This window comes from Onychostoma macrolepis, chromosome 05 (genome assembly GCF_012432095.1).
Source record: "Onychostoma macrolepis isolate SWU-2019 chromosome 05, ASM1243209v1, whole genome shotgun sequence".
Taxonomy (NCBI): Eukaryota; Metazoa; Chordata; class Actinopteri; order Cypriniformes; family Cyprinidae; genus Onychostoma; species Onychostoma macrolepis.
Window position 1 is genome coordinate 4,064,692 of NC_081159.1, and position 21,575 is coordinate 4,086,266.

The following is a 21,575-nucleotide window of genomic DNA, read 5'->3' on the forward strand; positions in this document are numbered from 1 at the left end:
TAGTTATTAAAATATCTAATCAAGTGGCATCTGCTAATCAACAAGTTCAGAGAGATGTCCTAACAATGCAACAACCAACAGTTTTGGTTCCATTGAGTTCCATTGTATTCTTTGTCCGTGTAATGAAAGTCCATGGGAAACAGACTTTCGTTTTTTCTCTGGAACACAAAAGAATATATTATGAAGAATTCTGGTAAGTAGTTTCCATCCCACTGACTTCCACGGTATTTTTTATCTATACAATGGAAGTCAATGGGAACCGAAAAACAGTTTGTTTACTGACATTCTTCAAAATAGCTTCTCTTATGTTCCACAGAAGAAAGAAAGTCACACAGGTTTGAAAACAACATGAGGGTGACTAAATGATGACGGAATTTTCATTTATGGCTGGACTATACCTTTAAGTATCCAAAAACGTTTTAAGAGGACCAGTGACTGTATACAGCATCTGTCATAAATTGCACGTATACAGCATGTAGACCTCATCATCCTCAATATTCCACCCTAACTACCCCACGACTGCTGTCAGACACAGAGATCTCTCATGTTGTCGGGCACACAAGTGCTCCGTCCTCTCTTAAGAGACCTTTAAAAAAAGCCAAGCGTGATGCTGACACACGGCGCAGTGGGAAAAAAAAGCCTAAAAGGCCTGTTCCTGGCAGCTCTGTCCAAATCAGCTGTTGATTACAGAGAAAACTGGCAATTCACTGGTGGCTTCTGTCAAAATGCAGACACTTGGTGTCTGCAAGAATCTTTTCTGTGGGAGGACACAGCACTCGGTGTCGTGATCTTTTGTTCAGTTCTCTGGCCGTGCGGGGCCTGTGACTTGAAGTTGTTTTGCATTTTAAAAGGAGAAACATTTTAACGGCTTTATTTTCAGCCCAAGTGGCAGAATATCCCTTTGTATTCGCAGGTCATCCAGGCTGAATTCACCTTTCTTCACAGGATGGTCTTATCTCATCAGTAACCCTTTGTTATCTTACCTGGATCACACCTGTCCCTTTGTTCTGCAATGGAAAGCCGGGGGAGTAAATGACTTCTAACAGATTCTTCAGGTAAGCAGACCTGCCGGAGCCAGTGTGGGCCTTCACACCCACAGGTTTAACACTCACACAAAGCCAAATCCTCCACAGTACTGCTCTTCGGTTAGACTATCAGGGAACACATTGTCATTGTCCCAATAAAACGCCCTATCTCCATTTTCCATCTCAAATGCAAACTTTACCTATTGTAAAATTTCACTCATACTTAACCGGAGCTCTGTATAACACAGTCTCCCTCTCTCGTGAAAGGGTGTTATTAAGATAAAATAATACGTTAAAAGATTATAAAGTGACACTGGCATTATTTAAATAGTGAGAGATTAAGAGTACAATGGTGCCTCACACCGTGTCCTATCCAAGTGCAAAGTTTGCAGTGACACGTAATTTGTCTGTCCACACTGAAAGCAAAAATGCTACGTGGCACAATTACAGCCCATTAGGACATATTTGATATTTAGTCTACAGTTCACATCTGGTTATGGTCTGGTTAGGGCACAGTGTTAAACCTGGTTTCTTGTGACATATCATTTTTCTATTCTCTCTGAAGGCAAAGTTTTTGCACAACACACCACAATTACTCCCAATGGCAACATGTTTAATGTGCAGCTATTTTCATTTTTGGACCAATCAGAATTTGCTGTGGGTGGGGCAAATCAGTGTTGTAGAATTGGCCCACTTTCAATTTATTATTTGAAGTTTAAAATGAATTGGTCACATGGCACAGGAAGTTAAATTGGTATCTATCTATCTATCTATCTATCTATCTATCTATCTATCTATCTATCTATCTATCTATCTATCTATCTATCTATCTATCTATCTATCTATCTATCTATCTATCTATCTATCTATCTATCTATCTATCTATCTGTCTGTCTGTCTGTCTGTCTCTCTCTCTCTCTCTCTCTCTCTCTGTCTGTCTGTCTGTCTGTCTATCTGTCTGTCAACAAGGACTATAAACCTACAAACTGCAAGACTTTTTAAACTTGTTGTTGTTAAATTACAGTTAAATGAATTTAATTGAATGTAACTTAATTTTATTTATATGTCCATGCATTTCAAAAATATTCTGCAACATGCTTGGTAGTATGATTCAACACATGAACAGAAATGAAAAGTTATAGCTTGGATCATTTTTAAATGATCCGTTTCTATTGACAACAGCCTGTATATGCCTACAATATAGCTTCTAGTCAAATTTTACCCAAAATAAACACTCCTCACAAAACACCACAATTAAGTGCACTTGTGTTGCTTACTTGTATGGAAAACATGCATCTCTCTTTGACCTTTACTGCTGTGCCTGAGGCCACACAGAGGCATCAGCCACCTGCAGTGTGTGTGTGTGTGTGTGTGTGTGTGTGATACCTGTGACCCTAAACCCGACTCCCTATTTCTCAATCTCATCAGATCACATCAGCAGCTCTTTTTTTCAGCTTGATATCTATTTGCCCTTGCCCTCCTCCATGCTCTCCATCATCACATTGCCCTCGCGCTCTCAATCTCTCTTCCTCCCTTCTCTTTCTCTCTCTTTCTCTCTCTCTCTCGCTCTTTTTCTCTCCCTCCCTCATTCAGTTTCTGTGTCCTCTGCTCTGACCACCTGACACCTTTTCAGATCCTGTTGGCAGACAGCACACGTTTCACCTGGCAGCGGAATTCAGTGATCCAGCCCTATCGATGGCAGATAAATCAATGTTATCTCTTTTTCCCATGCCTCTGTTTCCATCGATTTCTCTCTGTTACCTTGCAGTTTGTGAAGACTCGAACCTCGCTCAATTAAACTGCCTTACTTCGCCAAAGGAACAAACTGAAACATAAGGCTGAGGACAAGATGAGGAGGGAAAGATCAAGGAAGAGGGTAAAAGAAGGTTGCTTCAGTTCAGATTTAATTCCTCAATGCAGCAGAAATGTCAAGTGACAGTTTTGTCAGAATGAGCAGTTTTTCCAAATCACAGATGGGACATTTTGCCATTGTGCATCTCAGAAGCTGGTGAGTCATATAAATGCTATTTACTGAGACAACCTTCCTGTATAATAAAATCTCATCAATCAGAGAACAGAGAGGTTTATTTCACACATACACATGCACTGATTTTTCCCTTAACTACAAATAATAGATAATAAAAGAGTCACACTTTTAATCTGCATTGAATATGAGTTTATTTCTGTACTCCCTAGTGAAACACTTATCAATAACATGCTAATTATACTACAAATACAGTTAAATATTTATGTAATTAATAAAAATACCCTGCAATTGTACTTTTGGTATACTAAAGTGGTATAATTAAACTCTGCTTTGCACTTTTATTGTGTGGAAGTAGAGCTGAAGTCCAACTAAAGATATACTGAAGTATATTTGATTGTGCTAAAGTGGAACTATTGCAAGTATACGTCAGGTACACTTGAAATATCTTGCATTTAAAGATCAATATTATTCAAAGATCATACAATGCTCATCAATAGTGGCATTAAAACACATTTTAGGCTTTAGTTTGGAAAGTAAAAAGACTGAACACATATTGACAAGTAGTGAGGCATGTTGTCTTAGTGGAACCTGACAAAGAAAAAGTTCACCAAAAATGAAAATTTGCTAAAAAGTGCTCACCCTCAGGCCATCCAAGATGTAGATGAGTTTCTTTCTTAATCAGAACAGATTTGTAGAAATTCAGCATTACATCACTTGCTCACCAATATATCCTCTGCAGTGAATGGGTGCCGTCAGAATGAGAGTCCAAACAGCTGAGAAAAACATTGCAATAATCCACAAGTAATCCACACGACTCCCAGTCTATCGACTGACATCTTGTGAAGTGAAAAGCTGTGTTTGTAAGAAACAAATCTATTATTAAGGTGTTTTCACTTTATCCGTAATAATGCTTCCTCCAGTAAAAAAGTCTATCCCCCGTTGTCATCTCACATCAAAATCCACCAACATTTCTTTAGAACTGTTCTCACTTATTGATCTGTGCATATTTCTCTTCAGATACTGGAGAAAGCAATATTATGGATAGAAGACTCATATTTTAAAGCAGCGATTTGAAGTTAAAAACATATTAATGATGGATTTGCTTATTACAAAAACACAGCTTTGCACTTCACTAGACATTAATTGATGTATTGGAGTCATGTTGTAGATTGTTGTGATGGTTGTATCTCGTTCTGACGGCACCCATTCACTGCAGGGGATCCATTGGTGAGCAAGTGATGTGATGCTACAGTTCTCCACATCTGTTCTGGTGAAGAAACAAAGTCATCTACATTTTGGGTGGCCTGAAAGTGAGTAAATTTTCAGCAAATTTTTCATTTATTGGGTGAACTGTTCCTTTAAACAGGCTTTTAAGCAAAACTGAAACAGCAAAACAATCATTAAACTTGAAACAACAAAGAAGGAAAATGGTACAGTATTTTATTACAGTATGAAACAACTTTCCCCATTTATGAACTTCTGACAACTAGCCCAAATATCCTCCATTACTGCAAATCATATGATTTGTCTAGCAATGAGCTTTGGGTGTATTTGAGCATTTTAACTGACACAACAATCCGTTTTTGTAAAGGCTAGAAAATAAACAGTTTTTAAGCATTTTGGTTGTTTTCAAGACGGAAGTTTCACTGAAGAAAACAAACCCTTTTTCTTTTATGTTCTCGATAAAACTCAACCTTTTAACAACCCCCATATCAATATTACTATTCACTGATTAAAAACTAAAAGATTTTCACACTGACCTGACACGGATGTCTGCTGGGCTGATTTGAGATGTGAAAGGCATGGAAAGGCATTAGTCAGAGCTGCAGTTTGCTGTCAGAATTCTTCCTTAGGCCGTCAGCTTCTCCCCATAAGATCACCCTATAGGATCTAGCCTTCTCTGATGTTTTCAATGTCAAACAGTCAGAATTACTGAAGCTTAAGAAGAGGTTAAATTGCTTTGAAAGAGATATACGGCCTACTCTTTTATGGAATAGAATAGAATAGCTTCTTTGAGTTTTTAGTGTGTGTGTGTATGATTAAAACTAAACCAGTGTGTCTAATGTTGTCTTTCAATCCCACTCTGTCCTACCTGGTAACCATGCAATCTCATCTCTCTGAGAACAATCCATCGGTAATCAATTGAGCTCCAGCTATGACATGCATGTGGGAGAGCATTTTATCTGTTGATTCCATAAGCAGATGACTCGACTAACATTCCGCACGTGTTTGCTCAAGTTTGATTAGAGTGGACGCAATTTGCAATAAAGATTGAACGCGAGCAGTCTGGCTGCATGAGCGCGCATAGAAGCGATGAATTATGTATGCGCGAGACAAAACAAATGTGTCAAATGTCATATTACACTGGATAATTTCCCACTGGCAGAAAAGCAGCATTTTAAACCGAGAAAAGGCCGCAAGCGTGTAAGTCACAGAGTCACAGAAAAATGCATAAATCATATTCAACTCAGCTAATGACCAAACTTGCAACCAATCACCATATTATTATGTGATTTGATTACTTTTTTAAATAATTAGTAGTAGCTTCACAATATTAAAAGGAAGGTCGACGGCATGGCTATAGCCTAACTCTAAAGATAAAATAATACAACCTTCATGTGTTGAAGGTATACGAGTTCAAGAATATCTACAAGGATGTTGATCTGCTGTATGTACAGTGTTGGGAAATTGCTAAATTATGTAATTTAATTACAAATTAAATGTAATTGTAATCATTTACAGTTACTGAGAAAAAAATGTGTAGGCCTAGTTAAATTACAGTTACTTATGAAAATGTTAACGATTATAAAGGGGGTTACATCTGAATGTTTTTTTACACACACCCACAGATTTAATTGATTTCTTTCACAAATTGCAGAGACTTCTCTATACGAACGACCAATTTTTCAGGAATTTCACATGCTTATTCGATAACTGCTTTATTTCCTATTTGGGGTTATGTATTATATGCTTTGTTTTTTAAGATTAACTGTTTTTTCCAAGCCATTGTTAGATGCCAGTGTTTCCTGTGTTATGTGAAGATTTGTTTTCAAAAACAGTATCATCTTGTTATGGTTTCAAACCTATATTTAACCTGATTTCAAAGTAAGTAAGCTGTGCTTTAAAATTAAATTATCTTATTATAATCTTTATTCAAGGGATAAAGGATTTTGAAAGTCTAACAGTAATCAGTTTTGAGTATTACTGTAAGTTTAACGCTGCCTGGTTTACAGGTTTGAAAATGATTAACAGTTGAAAACATTTGTAATCAAATGTAATCAGTTAGGCTACATTATTTTAATAAAGTAACTGAAATAGTTACACTACTTATTACATTTTAGACAGGGTAACTTGTAATCTGTAACCTATTGCATTTCCAAAGTAACCTTCCAAACATTGTGTATATTTGGCAATAAATAGTTCATCTTTTATTTGGGGCCTGTAACCTTTGTTAACGCCGTCCCCACAGCTTCACGAGATCAACGTTCAGTCCCTGAGCGTTCATAATAAACGTGCTTTCTAATATGACGTTTGGACGCTGACAGCGTCACCGTGGTAACAGCCCTCAATTACCCATGATTGGCCGACCCGTGGGAATATTTAAAGGAGCTTTCCTGTAGCTCAAATAGTAGAGGAGCTTTCCTGTAGCTCAAATAGTAGAGCATGGCGCTAGCAACGCCAAGATCATGGGTTCGATTCCCAGGGAAAGCAAGAGCTGATCAAATGTAAAAAAAAAAATTGTAACTTGAATGCAATGTAAGTCGCTTTGGATAAAAGCGTCTGCTAAATGTAAAAACAAAAAAAAAACAAAAACAAATTCACCCTGTGCGCTGATTGGCTGGTGGGCGGTCTTTGGAGGCGAGAGAGTCTGCACCGTTCCGGGTTTTTGTCAGTCTCGGCTGCCCGGCGCAGGGGTGAGGCGCAGTATCTGTGAGCGTATCACAGAGACGCGGAATACAGACAATTTATTGATTTAAGTTCATTCATTCTTGCTTGATATTACCATGAACAAGAGCTGCAACCTTTGGAGTCCTTCAGAGGAATAATTAAACGGACAGCGGAGTTGAAATCGCGACGGAAGGTTTCCGTGCAAGGGGATGAAGAGAACCGCTGGAAGTGAACGGTGATTTCTCTTCTCCAGGATTAAACGGCGTATATTAAATTCCTGCACCTGCTCTCCTGTTAAAGGAATATCGCCTTAAACACAACCAGGGCTTTCTAGTATATGCCGAGGATAAAACATTCCTCTTGATTGTATATGCCAAAGTCTGTTCGCTGTTTGGATTTAAGGACATTTGCGAATCGCAGTTTGTTTAATTGGCAAAGCACTTATTTATTTATCGGATTCGTGTCAGCAGAATAAGCTGTCGTTTTTACTGGAGTTTGCAATTTCCTACTAAGCCTTACTCGGAGATTATTCCAGTAAGTAAACGGGTAAAAATCCTGACCGACGGAATCATTTACGGTAGTTCAGAACGCAGTTAACGGAGCGCAATTGACACACGGCATTTTTTTTTTTTGGAAACAGCTCCTCACTTTGATCCGCCGTCTCCTATTTAACGAAAAACACCGGATTCATTAAAAAAAGAAGAAGAATTCTTAAAAGAAAGGCAAGGAAAAATTGCCCAACGATCCTGCAGAAGAAGCGGTTTTGGATGACTTTTTCCTCTCTTTTTTACGCGCGTGAAGAACGCAGATAAAAGGAAATCAACTTATTATAAGTCAACTGAATATACCAGGGATTATACATTTTTCCATTTCATCTTAGGACAGAATGAGATATTATTGATTTTTTTCCCTCATCATTTTCCCCTCGTCTGTTCTTTCGGCCGCTTCACGTTCCCACAGTCCTGTCATCGCCAACCTGCATGGAAATCTAGTCAGCACCACAGAGCGATTTATGGTAAATATGTTTTCCCCTATTCGTTATTTCAGCCTTAATTGATCTTTTACTAAAAATATGCATGCTTGTTTTTCCCATAATTAAGCAGTATGCGTCATAATTGAACGCTCCTCGAGACGTAGTCTACACTTCAATCAGTAGGCGCAGTAGATTAAAAGGAAAAATAAATTTCTTTTGAGGAAATGTATTGTTATAAAATACTGTATTAGCCTTAAATAACAGCTATGGTACATAGCAGGTTACCACAGTTTTATCTCAGTAACAATAACCAAAGTTACTACTGTGGTTAGGCTATATCATAGTGATTTTTTTGTTATGGTACGTTGTTGTCACTTTGAGCGTTAAATTATGAAAGAAGTGTACTATAGTAAAATCCCAATTATGCAAAATGTGTGATAGCAACTTTGACTGATAGGTAACAGAATCGCCTTTGCCTGGATGCTGATTTTCAATAATGATTAGCTTCATTTGAATAACGCCTCGCTTCTGTCGCCATAAAATCGTGTGAAGTGGTATCGGGTGGCGTCTTTTGGGTCCCTGACAGAACATACAACCTTTGTTTCACGGTTTTACCTGTAATAAATAAAGGAAGTGCAGTAAAATGGAGGTGTCGGGCGCTGAATGGCCCCAGGACGCGCTTTGATGTGCGCTCTGGGTGTTTAAAGAGCGCACTGACAGGATGAATGCTCTCAAAGCATAAAATCTGGTTACAGCTCGATGGCAGGCGAGAGAATCTGAATAAAAAGTGCGAAAGTCTTTGCCAGCACCTCCTCGTCTTAGTTTCAGCACAGACTGTGTGTCAACGATTTCCTTTATGACTTAATCGCTAACTACTGAATTTAAATAGCAGTGTTGCTGGAGATCTGCTGGGCTTTTAAGTGAAGGTTGGAGGTTCAAGTAATCTCAGTTGTGCCCTTGAGCAATGCACTTTACCTCAGGTTGCCTCAGGAGGACTGACCCTATGAAAAGGAAGATGTTTTGGGTAAAAGCTTCAGCAAAGTAGTTTTCGGAGTGGCTCATGGCAAGATGTGAAAGGTTTGATTGATTAAATGCTTTGTGTGTTCAGGGCTCGTTTGGACGGTGGGCTTGGTCGTCAGCAGGCTTTTCATGTAAAGCTATTATCCCAGCGCTCGGATGTCAGCTGTTCCTTCTCCATGCACTGTTTGCAGTTTCCAAGAACTGACGTTTTGCATATCCTATCTCTATGAAATCTAATCAGTGAATGCTTGGATACTGGCTAAAGTGCAGCCTTGGTTTTATTTAGACGTTAAGGCAGGTCAGTTGGCCCAAACAAATGTTGTTGTTCTTTTGTTTTGTTTTTTCAGAAACTTTAACCGCTATTTACAGTCTTTAAGAGATTAACAAAGACAGTTAACTCTTAAAAATAAAGGTTCCAAAAGGGTTTTTCATTCTTTTCCTTGGTGTGAAGCACATTCTAATTACCTTAAGAACTATTTTCCACTATAAAGCTTAAAGGTTCTTCGTGGCACCATTCATGTTAATAAAGAACCTGTATTTTTAAGAGCGTAACAAACTTTTCCCTTATAGGGCCAGCTCCACAGGAGGCACCTGGGTGGGTTTGACCAACCTAATCATGAGCTTGGCCCACCCGGAAGGTCCTATGGCACACCTTAAACCTTAAGAGCTGGAACCAGGCTGCTTTTCCTTCTTCCTTGAGATATGTTGCTGTATAGATCTGATGCAAAGCGGCCTAAATTTAGACATATTATTAATTCATTCTTAAAAGTATTTTTACATTGCAAAATAAGTAGCTGATTAAAAACTGTTATATTTAGACCAGCGCGAGCATGCATATTGATTGTCTGTCAGAAAAGAGAGTTTTATTCTCCCCCCATACATCACAATTTGAGTCTCGGAGGCCCCCCGTCATTTCTCCGCTGCTCTGACTAATGCGATTGGCCCCCTGCTTCACGGTGGACGTTCCACTCTGCAAGTCATCACTCCGGAGGCTTAGGGCTCTGGCTCTTAGCTCGGCTCCAGCATGTGGCCTTCCTCAGGGCCTGGCAGCCTCATTACCCCAGCAGAGTCCCTCACTCTGAGGGCTGCGACTCCCTCCACCCGTGGAGACAGCACCTGTCAAGGAGTATGCTCACCACTCTATTGAATAAAACATTCAGTGATGTACGAGTGGAAAGGTTCACCTCCGGGGGCCAGAGTTGCCTCATTTCCTACTCCTGCTGCACATCCGTGACCCGCTGAGCAAATTGGCCCGGTATTAGCTCTGTGGCTCGATCTCACCTAAACAAATAGAGCTTCCAGCATAATGCTAATCTCAACCGAGCCGAGCGTGTGTGGGGGAGAGGGGGAGATAGCTGGTGGTGATATGGTACGGTCTAATATTTAGGTCACTGAATGGCCTTAGCATTGTTTCTCATTTTTCATAGCTTATTTAATTTTTCCTGTTTGTCAGTTTATCGTTTCTGTTGACTTTTTCCACGTCTGATTCGATCACATTGGCGCATTTGCACCCATTATTAGTTTTGAGAGTCAAACTTGCGTTTTTCCTTGTGTGCCGTAGCTATTTTTTTTTCCACTCGAGGTAATTACCAAGAGTTTGGCAACAGAAAACTGATGTCACGATGACTTGGAAGGACTTCATGCCCTGAAAGCCATCCAAAAAGAAACTCCGTTTATTGTACCACTGTCAGCAGAAAGGTTTCTCTTGATGGAGAAACGCTGTTTGGGTGCAATTCAACCTCTGAACGGGAAAGATCTTAATGAGATTAAATCAAGAGCGAATTTCCATAGGTATGAAGTTGAACTCTTACCCATTTCACCGTTTCTGCCTATGCTGCAGATGTTGATGGATAGTTTAATTTCGCTAGGATATTATTAAAGAAGCGTGCGCTGTTCATTTGAATATAGAGATAACTGTGTAGATTGATTGATTGATGGCCATGGGGTGAAATCACTCAACCGCTTTCTTATTAAAACCAGTGAGAGCGAGGGCTTCGCTCATGAATATCGTTATATTAGTAAAACTTTAATTTCCTGCTTTATATATTAATCTGTTCTTTTAGGTATTGTCTCGGCTGGTATAGTCCTAGTATTTCCCTGGTCGTATAATCAAACCTTTCTTTCTGGAAATCGATAGCAGAGAGTAGCTGTTCTATATCTATAAATAAGCTTTTAAAGAAACACATCTTTCGCTTTATCCCATTTCCCATTTTCCCCCCGCGGGCTTGGTGGAGCAGTTAGTTGGATGGATGGGGCAGGACATGGTCCTTGAACTTATCTCTCTGGAGCGTCCAAACAGTGGGTCATTAGGTACAAACATCTCACTATCTCTCAAGGCTTAGGTCACGGCCTTGTTCTCATATGCAAGTTTGCCTTATGATAGGACGATACTAAGTTCATGTATGAAGGAAACACGCGCTTGTCTGGTATATTGGGTTTGTTTATGGGATTTGCGTGTTGTTTAATTCCCTTTTCTGGTTATGATCAAGAGGCCATTGCCATCCAAACACTATGTTTGTCTTCTTTTGAGGTTCAGTTGAATTTTAACACAAGTTAGGGTGGGTGCGGGGAGAGGCGAGGCTGGACCTGATATGGACCTTGTCCCAGATTCAGCTGTCACCCATGGTATTGTTCAAAATGAAAGCCCCGATGTCCACAGTAGAACACAAAAAAGTGTCTAAACTTACTGACCGCTTTTACCTTCACCGGCAGAATGGGTCTCCTTCATCTTGTGCATTTTTTTTGAAATCACTGGTACTTTGAAAAATGAATAGACCAATTTACCGTGGCTGCTGAGAAATATAGAATAGAAAAGAGTGTCAAAAGAAAATGTCTTTGTTAGTTGTGAAAGTGCGGTGAATGGATTGTGAATGCTCCTGTCTCGCTGCTCTCCTACAGAGCTCCTCCTGCGAGTATTGAGTGTTAAGGAGGTGCCATTGTTCCGGAAGAGCTATTATATCTGTGCCCCTGGTAATCCGCAATTCCTATCCTCTCTCCCCCACTCCGTTCCCCGAGCTGCTCGTACAATGCTAATGTTCCCAACATCTGTTAACCCGCAACACCTGCGGTGGAGGCTGTTTGATTTTCTCCTTTATGGCATTCCTTTCTCTCCTGTCGCTACATAAAAGGCTCAGCCCGCGTTGCTTTCGTAGGTGATATTGATTAAAAGTGTCGGGAAGAAAATCCAAGCATGGAAATGGTGTCAAGATGCATCGCTCTAAATGGAATTTCAGGATAACGTGTGTTGTTGTTGTTTATTTGACCTTTGCTTTGCTGCGGTTTCAATTTCAGCGGCTTTATCCTCATCCAGATGAGACGCCGGGCTGCGGCTTGTTGATTTAGCCGTTCCGGGTTCTTTCTATCTCTGGTGTCTCTGCAGCTTCTAGGAGATAATGATTTCACAGCCTGTTGAAGAGCTTTGCCTTCTCCGTAGTTTCTGATAATTTGGAATTAGCAAATTGGTTTGAATAGATTGGCCTGTTCAAAAAAAAAAAATCCTCGTTTTTATGTGCTGTTGAAGATATCAACAGTGAAACACTTGAAAGTGCAATTAAACTCTTTTTGAGCATTTGAAGGAACTGTTTTTTCCCCCTTCAGGCTGAAAGGGATACCTGTGGACACGTTTGTCATTTCATGGCTTTGAGTGCAGAGGAAAACAGCAGATTAAATAGTGTGTGTGTTCAGCTTCACATCCTCTCTGCTTAATAGCTAATCGCACTAGCGAGCAGGAATCATATTCAAAGAGTGCCCTTTTGAAGGGCAAATTGTTCTTGCTAAAAAACAAACGGCTGTGTAATCGGCCTCCTGGGCAGATTGATTTCCTGCTGGTGACAGTGGGGGATGCTGGGAAAGTGGCGCTGCACGCTGCACCTGAAGGACTGAAAAGTTTGCCCGGGCATCACTCATTGAGAATTACGGGAGTGTGTTTTTTTTAAAGGAACTTTTCTGGAGAATTCATAGTGCATCCTGTTCCTCCTTGTAAAGGGAGCAGTTCAATTTCCATGAGTTACGGCTTCGTGTTTTCAGTTAGTGACTTTGTACTCCCTTCACTATTGTTTCTCTGCCAGCATAATTCAGTGAAATGCTTTCAGTGCAGCTCTGTTATATGCCGTTGCAGATATCTTTGTTCTTTACCCCATTTTTGCGAAAGATTTGGGCAATATCCTGACTCCCAGACCCTCCCATGGTTCATTTCATCATTGTGACATGCTGTAATGAAACCAGCGTTGCAATCCAAGGCTGCGGTGTTTAGACTGTGTTTTTCACCATTACTTAAAGGGATAGTTCACCCCCACAAAAATCTGAATTTATTCACTCTCATGTTAACAGTTCCAAATATTGTACAAAACAGTTCGATTTTTCTTTTTTCTAAATGAAACCAAAGAACAATGTTTTAAGAAACGTTTGTGTTGCACTTTTACATGCAAGTAAGCATACATCTGTACATCTCAAACATACATACTTTACAAATTTATGAATCAGACTTAGAAATATTTGTAAAAATATTTTTCAAAAAATGTTAGTCCAGCATTCAAAAGTCTTGACAGACTTTCTAGATAAAGATAAAATTTTTTAATCAAATCGGAGTTTGCATCCTCTTTGCTCCCTTAATTCAAATTCAATTTAAATTTAGAAATATTTTAGAGGCATTGTCAATTCAATTGACTTGAAATAAGGTGCATTGGTTGTATAAACCATTTTTTTTTTTTTTTTGGTGCCTTTACCCTTTCTGAATCTTGACAGCCTTGCTATGCTTTTTCTTCACATTCTTCAAAATATTTTATTTTGTAGTCCAGGTAAGAAAGTCATTCATTCAGTTTGGACCAACATGAGGGTGAATGAATAACACCAGGATTTTAGCTTGAATCATTCCTTTAAGGCCTGTTTGTGTTTCCTGCTTTTTATTATTTGCAGCCTGGTCTCACACAAGTGTTACATCTCTCACGACTTGAAATCCATAGCTTATCTTGGATCATTGCAACTCTCCTGTTGACCCTTAAACTATGTCAGGCCTGTTATTATACAGAACGGTGTTATTGTTTGAACATATGGAGCTCACTGATAGGACATGACACATGCATGAGATATGGGCTTACTGCAGCACAAAACAGAGTGCCTGGTGTTCTCACGGAGTGGAAAGTTCTCCTAATCCCCCAGGAGGGTAAGACAGGCTGCGCTGGAAGTCAAAGCTCAATCATCCGTCTGTCTGTCAGTCGCCTTTCCAATAGTGTGCCTATATCCTCTGCATTTAGTGCTATTGAAAGAGACGTATACACAGCAAATGGGCTGTGAAAAGTCAGCTGTTGAATTATTTCGTGGAGGTACGATGAATGCAGTAGACGTATTTTCGCTTCTATTTACGAGCGAGGTTGTCTGGCAGAGGGGGTGACTAATATCATACTCCCACTGTGCTTCTGAGTCTTATTTATTAATGTTGCGGTGGGCAGCCTTTAAAGTGTGGTGGGGGGGAAATTGCGCGCTTGCGTTTCTGTTCCAACGTATTAAGGCTATTAAAATGTACTGAGAGCCTTAGACTGTGACCTGTTTACAAATCCTGTTTAGTTTACTGCCAGGGAAAATGGGTTTTGTCATGCGGTGCGGTTGAAAGTTTAACACATTTAATTACACTCTTAACCGTGACCGCAAAGACAAAAGTTGGTTCTGTTTACATTCAAAGCCGGTTGCGCAAATCAAGCTAGTGACAATGAACACAAGTGTCATTGGCGGTGACTTAGACGGCCCTGAATCTCTTGAAACACACGCAATCTATATCGTACACGCCGTGCGTTTCATAAAGGCAGTTAGTCAACTTGTGTTGTCGAGAGGTAATGAAATTTCCACCGACTGCAGGAAACAATGCCTCCGGCCTCGGCCGTGTGCGATTAGCAATCCCACACCCCTGCTGCTGACTTCACGCTGTGTGCTGGGAATGCAGCGCGTTATACTAAAAACTCTGGAGATTTGTATCGCGCGTTGCCAGGCTTAGATGTTTAATTGTTGATGGGTCGGAATACAATAACTCTCTCCTTCGATAGGTTCGAAAGCGAGCACACGGCTCTAATGTAACGCCATTATTTCTGTACAGCACTCCACTGCTGTAGGCTGGGGTTTCTGCCATTCTTGGCCAGTGTTATTGCTCTTGTCAAAAGGTTCTAAACCAACAGTGATATTAGGCCCTCGGGCGTCTACTTTTCTGCATGCCTTCCTCTGCTCAAGCACAGGAGCCCAGGATGAAGACTGGATGGACACACACACATGCACACATACCCAAACCTCTGCTTTATTACCTCCTGCCTGCTGCTGGAATTGCTTTCCTCCCTCGAGTGAGCCGGGCATAGGCAGCTTTATTGTGTTAACCTATTTGTGTGTCAAGAGCGATTGCGCCACTTTTTATCACTGTTTGTATTTGGACGGGTGGGGGCAGGGGGGTTAGACGGATGGACGGTCACCTCGCTCTCCTCAGAGGGGAGGGGGGGGAGGTTAATGACTGGTTGCTAAGCAATTTTTAGCTGCCCTCCCCAACCTTTATCCGTAGTAATCACTTTTGTCTCTCAAAGATGTCATGTATAATTATGAGTCTGCTCTTATCCTTTGAAACCTGCCTAATGGCTCTTTCATCGGGCGAGCGTATGAGAAGCCAGGCGTTCATGGACTGCCCATTTGCTCCGAGTCTAATCAAAAATGAGTTGGGGTTGGTTTGAGATGTGGCGCATGTGCTGCAGGTTTGAGTTCGGCCATCATCATGTGCAATTACCCTCTACCGTCCATTTAGTTTTGCTTTTTTATTTACTAATTAATTAACAAGCCTCCCAAAATTATGGAAAAAGGCTGAGGCATTTTAGCTGTTGGTGCAATAAAGATTCAAAAATGATTCAAGTCATTGTTTCTTTTCCAGTCCCTATTTATTTGAAGAAAAGCATTGGGGAACCATTCATTTTAGCATGCCATGTCATTTAATTTGATTGCTTCATTTCAAACAGGTTCCAAAATGATTGATTTGTCTAGTTTGTATGTTTAAGATGCATATCTTTTCAAAATGCTTTTGCATTATCTGCCTTGTTGATGAGTTAATGCTTACTCTAAAAACCCCAGACGACGTCTTCCCAGGGAACTTTGGCACTTTGATATGACATCTGCTGCAGGGCGATGAGGACATTGCGATATTGCCCTCACTGGCTCATTTCTTGTGTTCGTTTTGTGGACTCTTAGTTTTATTAACATTTTGATTGAGTTGGTGGAACTGCTGACCCTCCACGGACTAATGAATTGCTTGCGTCGCTTAAGGGAGATGAGAGGTTTGGCAGATCCGGTTGGCCCAATGCCGAGTGTTTTAACTCCAGAGCTCACTTGCTGAGAAGGTAGACAAGAGAGGCTTTCAAAACAGTTTTTATTGTTTATAAAATCCCACATTTGCAACCTCCGCTGTATGCGTGACTGCGCATGCGTGTGTGCTTCTTGAGCCTGACCCCAATTTACACGCTGCCTTTTCCTAGCGAAAGTCATTGATGTTCTTTTAGCTTGCGCCGAGTTTCAGGCGTAATTTGCGTGCGGCCAATTATCTCTCCAGCTTTGAAGACTTTCCTCTTGCTTCTCCAGGTTGGGATGAAAATTAATTTGGAGCTTCCCGAGAGCCTCAAAGCCCAAATTAGACTCTGGTTTAAAATCAAGGATCTCTTGCTTTTAATTTGACATTTCAGTTTTGATTTCTTTTAGACTTGGAAACACCTTAATTGCCGTTTGAACCATCTCAAATACACAGATTTTTCAGTGGCCTACTGCTGGAAATGTTCATTTGTAATACTTTTTCTTTTTATTATGTTTGGTTAGGCTCATTCTGGGTTTAGCTCGGTCTAGCATTTGTCTAGTTAGTCTTAGAAACACACTTGCAGAACTTTGAACTGGTAATGGTTTACTATGTTGCATTGGGCACATTTGCTGTGCTGTTATCTGTCTGGTGTTTATAAGGGTTTGAATGTACACAAGTTATTTGTTATACTGATAGATAATGGTTAGAGGATATGGCTTAATTATTGATAAATGCCATTCTGAACTCTTTGATGGTTCATAGTTCATTTCTGACGTTTCTGTTAGTTCCATCAAGAAACATATTGGATGTAAATGCAGGCCCGGTTTTAAAGTAAGCCATCATCTCGTTTGATTTCACATTATAATCGGCATGATTACGGTATGAAATTGCAGACAACGGTGTGACTTTGGACGTTTTCTAGAGTTCTGTCTCCTCATCCTGTCCCTCGCTCAAGCGGCTCCGCGCCGATTCCATGGGATCCGTCTGTGAGACCGGCTGTGACAGCTCTTCTGTTCATGGAGTCAGAATGCAGACATGCTGAAAACACAGCGCACACGTTCTAACCTCCCATGTGTGCCTCCTCTGGAACATCTGTCCAGCTGTCAGCTTGTCTCAGCCAATCAGATTGTGCTGTGGGCAGTAACTGTGGAAGTGTAGCTGAAGTAGTCTGTCTGTGCGTGTGTCTGTCTCTCTCGGAGGAATATGAGAGTGTGTCGGAGCATTGCTCTGTGCTTTTATACCAAACATGCGCGCGCACACACACACACACACACTCCCTCTGTGCCTGTTTACCAATAATGTGCAGAGATGTGAGCAGCAGATGGTTCCTAATTTTTCTTTTTTCTCTGTATGATTTTTCATGTTTAATCCCGATTTCCAAGTAATGCTGTCAATTTATATAATTTTCAGAGTGTTTTTAATAAAAAGTGGTTTGAAAACGATCCACAGTTTTTTCAGGTTTTTTTTTTTTTTTTTTACGTAGTGGTCTACGATTGCCGAACAAATAGTTTTTTAATGATTTTGTCAAACTGAAACTATGAAATGAGTGACATATTAGGGCTGTAAATAACAACATTTTATAGACGCAATCTATAAAACTTATTTGAAAGCATTGTAAAAACAAAAAATAATCAAACCATATTTGAAATTAAATAAGTTGTTTTTTAAATTAACCTTTTCATATTGAACAAATTATGTTAACGGGGTCATATAATGCCCATTTTCCACAAATTGATATTATTCTTTAGGGTCTTAATGAAAAGTCTGTAACATAGTTTGGTTAATTTTTCATTGGTAGTGTAAAAAACACCTTTTTCACCCTGTCAAAAACAGCTCTTGTCAGAGCAAGCCGTATTGTGTCATTCTCCTTTAAATGTTAATGAGCTCTGCTGACTCCGCCCCTCTCTTCCGAGCCGCTCTCTGAGGGAAAAGAAGCCGCATTCATCGTGAAACTTGCTAATTAGCACATTATTAGGAAATGCCATTTGCAAAGATTCATTTAAAAAAACCTTGTACTCTCTACTTCTGGAGGTGAAGCTGGATCACAAATGATTCGCGCAAACATGGATGCATTTAGGTAGATGGAGGGCGCATTCCCTTCAGAACAAAACCTAATCCTCTTCAGCTCAGATGACGGGAGTAAATGACGACTGCTATGTTCATTATTACATCCAACAACAAAACGCCTCAATCGCTTAGGAGTCATTCTTGTCTACATCTGCTCCAGCGGTGAAACAACTGATGACAGCTGAGCTCACTCAGGGCGGGTCTGAGGTAAGACACCAGTGCAGTCTGTGCTGAAACGCTGCTGTCAATCAACAATCGTGGGAGGGGCCTCCGTCCGTGTGACATCACAGACAGACAGAGAGAAAGGGGTAAAGATTTTAGAAGATATTAAAAAAAAAAAAAAAAAAACACTGGGTGGATTTTTATCATTATAGGGTGGTTGTGTACACAGACTGCCAACACACATTTCAGTTCAAACAACTTGTAAAAGTGCATGCAGCATTATATGACCTCTTTTAAGGCATTTTGGGTCCATAAAAAATACATTTGACTATCTAGAACTCATTTAAAAACATAGTAATCAATAGCAGTATTGAAGAAAATATTCAGTACTACTGGGGAAAAAAACAAAAAAAACAATGACTTTTATCTAGCGACTTTTTTTTTCTTTGAACTGGTTCACTTAAATGAATGCTAAAATGACTTTTTAGTGTCATGTTCTTGTTTTTTTTTCAGCAAAATATTGTTCACTACTCAAAAAATATGTAATCTGAGTGATTAATCAAAAATATTTAACCTTTACCATTCAAACAACCATTGTAATGAACCAATAAATAAAATGCTTTGGTTTCACGTTCTTCCAAGATGTTGTTTTTAAAGCCTTTTTTTATTCATAGTTTGTTTCCACCTAAAGTTTAGTCACAATCTGCAAGTTTTGGTGCAGATCTTTTGTGTGACGCTAACTTTGCCCTGTTTCGAGAATACGTGAGCCTCTTCCCCCTCACGGTAAGACGAGCCCTGTGCGACCAGTTCTTAACGCGCACTATCTCTTGGCTGTTAGATCATAGCGCCTTTTACTTGACCGCTTCTCTGAGAGACTCCACTCTGAAGTCCCATCCCTCATCAGTGGCACAGGATGGCGCTTCAGATAAAGGAGGAGAATTCTATTTATGTCCGCCTGTAAACAAAGTCCCAGTGAGGGAGAGCTAATGGCCTGGAACTGACGAGAGCCTGCAGGGATATCTCACTCTCCTTCTCCCTCCCTCCCTCTCTCGCTCATGTTGTCACCCTCTTTTCTCCTCGTCCTTCCATGCAGTCATGGTGGTAGTAGATGGGAGAGTCAGGCTGAAAGGATCCGCATTGAAGCAGTCAGTTTTCTGATGTGAAGAGAAGGGCTTTCAGGTCTTCGGCCCGAAAGGAAGACCAAGAAGAGCGGAGGAGAATTTCTCCTGGGAAGAGACTGTAGTGAGAACAGCTGTTCAAAATGTACTCTCTCGCTTTCCCACTTTCTTTGGCCCCGTCTCTAGGTTCAAATCCACTGCACATCAAACATTTATCATACACTTTTACATCAATTCCTCTAGATGTTGGACGAGTGATGTTTCTGAAGAGCTTTTGATCTTCGAAGCCTCTAAGTTCTTGACGGAGCGAATTGAATTTCTCGTGACATATGGTTGCGATCGTATGCTTAAAGTATATTTTTGATTGGTCCCGTGTGGATCTACTAACTTTCGTACGTTTTGTTTGATTTTTTGATTTTTTTTTTTTTTTTCTCAAATTAATTACCGTCTTTATTTTTGAACGACATCTGATTGATGTTTCCTACGAGGTGACAGCTGCTGGTTATTGGGGAAGGCTTGATTGATCCGCGCTGATGGAGCAGAGACGAGCCATGAAACTCTCCCATTGAGTGTCACTTACGACGTGTCTTGAAGCGCCAGGCCCATTCTGTTCTCTCTCTCGCGTGCGAGTGACAGACTTGTGCTGGGTATTGAGACGGGGATTGTTAAGCAGACGCTCGGTGGTAAAGCTTTGTGTTATGATTGAAGGGCAGAGACGGCATCTTCGCGGCAAAACCTGATTTCTGCGCAAACTACTCCCCTCCCTTCCTCTTCACGTCGACACGTTCGATAACCCCGATGACAAGCGAAATGCTGCCGCTTGTGACTTTTCGTTTTATCATTCAAATTCGTCCCATTGATGTCGTCGGCTTTGATTGACAGGCAAACTTGAGAGAGTAGCGATAGCAATCAGTCCTCATCAGCTGCGTTTGTGACCGCGGACAATAGTTTCTCTCTTTCGGTTTTCACACTCGACTTTTTTTTTTTTTTGCACGTCCCCCTCCCTGCTGTCACAGAAAACTCAGACGATTGCATTTCTGTCACGACAGAGGGCTATTAATCTTTTAAATCCGAGCCAGACCTGAGCAGCATTGTGTTCTGGAATCTGAGAGCGCTCTGTGGAGACCACTCTGAAAAAGAGCGAACGGGGGGAACATAACGGGCTCGTTCTCTTTGTGAAGGAGAAACCGAAGCTTTCTGAACGCACACAATATTAGAAATCCAATCTATCAGAGAGCGAGTGATAGACGAGCAACATGCAGATGGTGAGGTGATTGTGAAATCGGGCTGCCTGGTTTTACCTGATATCCCTCCGGCCCTCTGCTCGTTCGCTCTCGTCTAACCCGTTGGCCCGTTCTGTGTCACGGGGGTGTGTTTTTCTTGTCGAAAAAGTCCATGTGACTAGCTTTAACCTTTATTTTAGTAGAGGAAGGTCATTGGGTGGTCTCCGCTCTTTCGAAAAGGTTGTTGCGCTGAGGTCATGGGCTTAGGCCAGGAGATGCAGAATCACTGTGTTCAGGCGCCCTTGGAGCAAATCATGTGAGTTCATTGCCTCGCTCAAGGGCAAAACAGCAGTGGAAAAAAACAGGCACATTAGAACAAACATGCTGCTTACAAAAGTTAACATCCTGTGTGTCCTGTGAGGCAAAGGAATAAGTAAGCTCGATTTTTATGTTTGTCTGCAATACTTCTTGCGATTCGTTGCTGATGTGTTTTGGATGGTTTCTAGGGTGTTTTGAGTAGTTGTACACCCCAAATCTCTAAAATTTTGGTCCCTAGATATGGCTCTGATCTATGGAAGCCCGTTTTCACCACTGAATATAAAGATTAAAAAAACAGGTAGTTGCGACTTCATCTCACAATTCTGATTTTTTTTTCTTGCAATTGCGAGTTTGTTTATAGACGAACTCACAATTGACATTTTTCTCAGAATTGTGAGATAAACTCGCAGTTCTGACTTTTTTTCTCAGTACTGCGTGATATAGACTCGCAGTTGTGAGAAAAAAACTCCCAATTGCGAGATTTAAAC

General features: G+C 40.6%; 1 protein-coding gene across 2 annotated transcripts in view; it reads left to right on the forward strand.

Annotated features, from left to right (window-relative positions):
* The first annotated feature begins 6,868 nt into the window (after positions 1-6,868).
* fam222aa (family with sequence similarity 222 member Aa) overlaps positions 6,869-21,575 on the forward strand; it is a 60,684-nt gene continuing 45,977 nt past the window's right edge. The window contains exon 1 of one of the 2 annotated variants that reach the window (XM_058776143.1): positions 6,869-7,915. The gene's annotated coding sequence lies outside the window, so the exon portion shown is untranslated. The remainder of the gene's footprint in view (positions 7,916-21,575) is intronic. The other variant, XM_058776144.1, reaches the window with a different exon arrangement.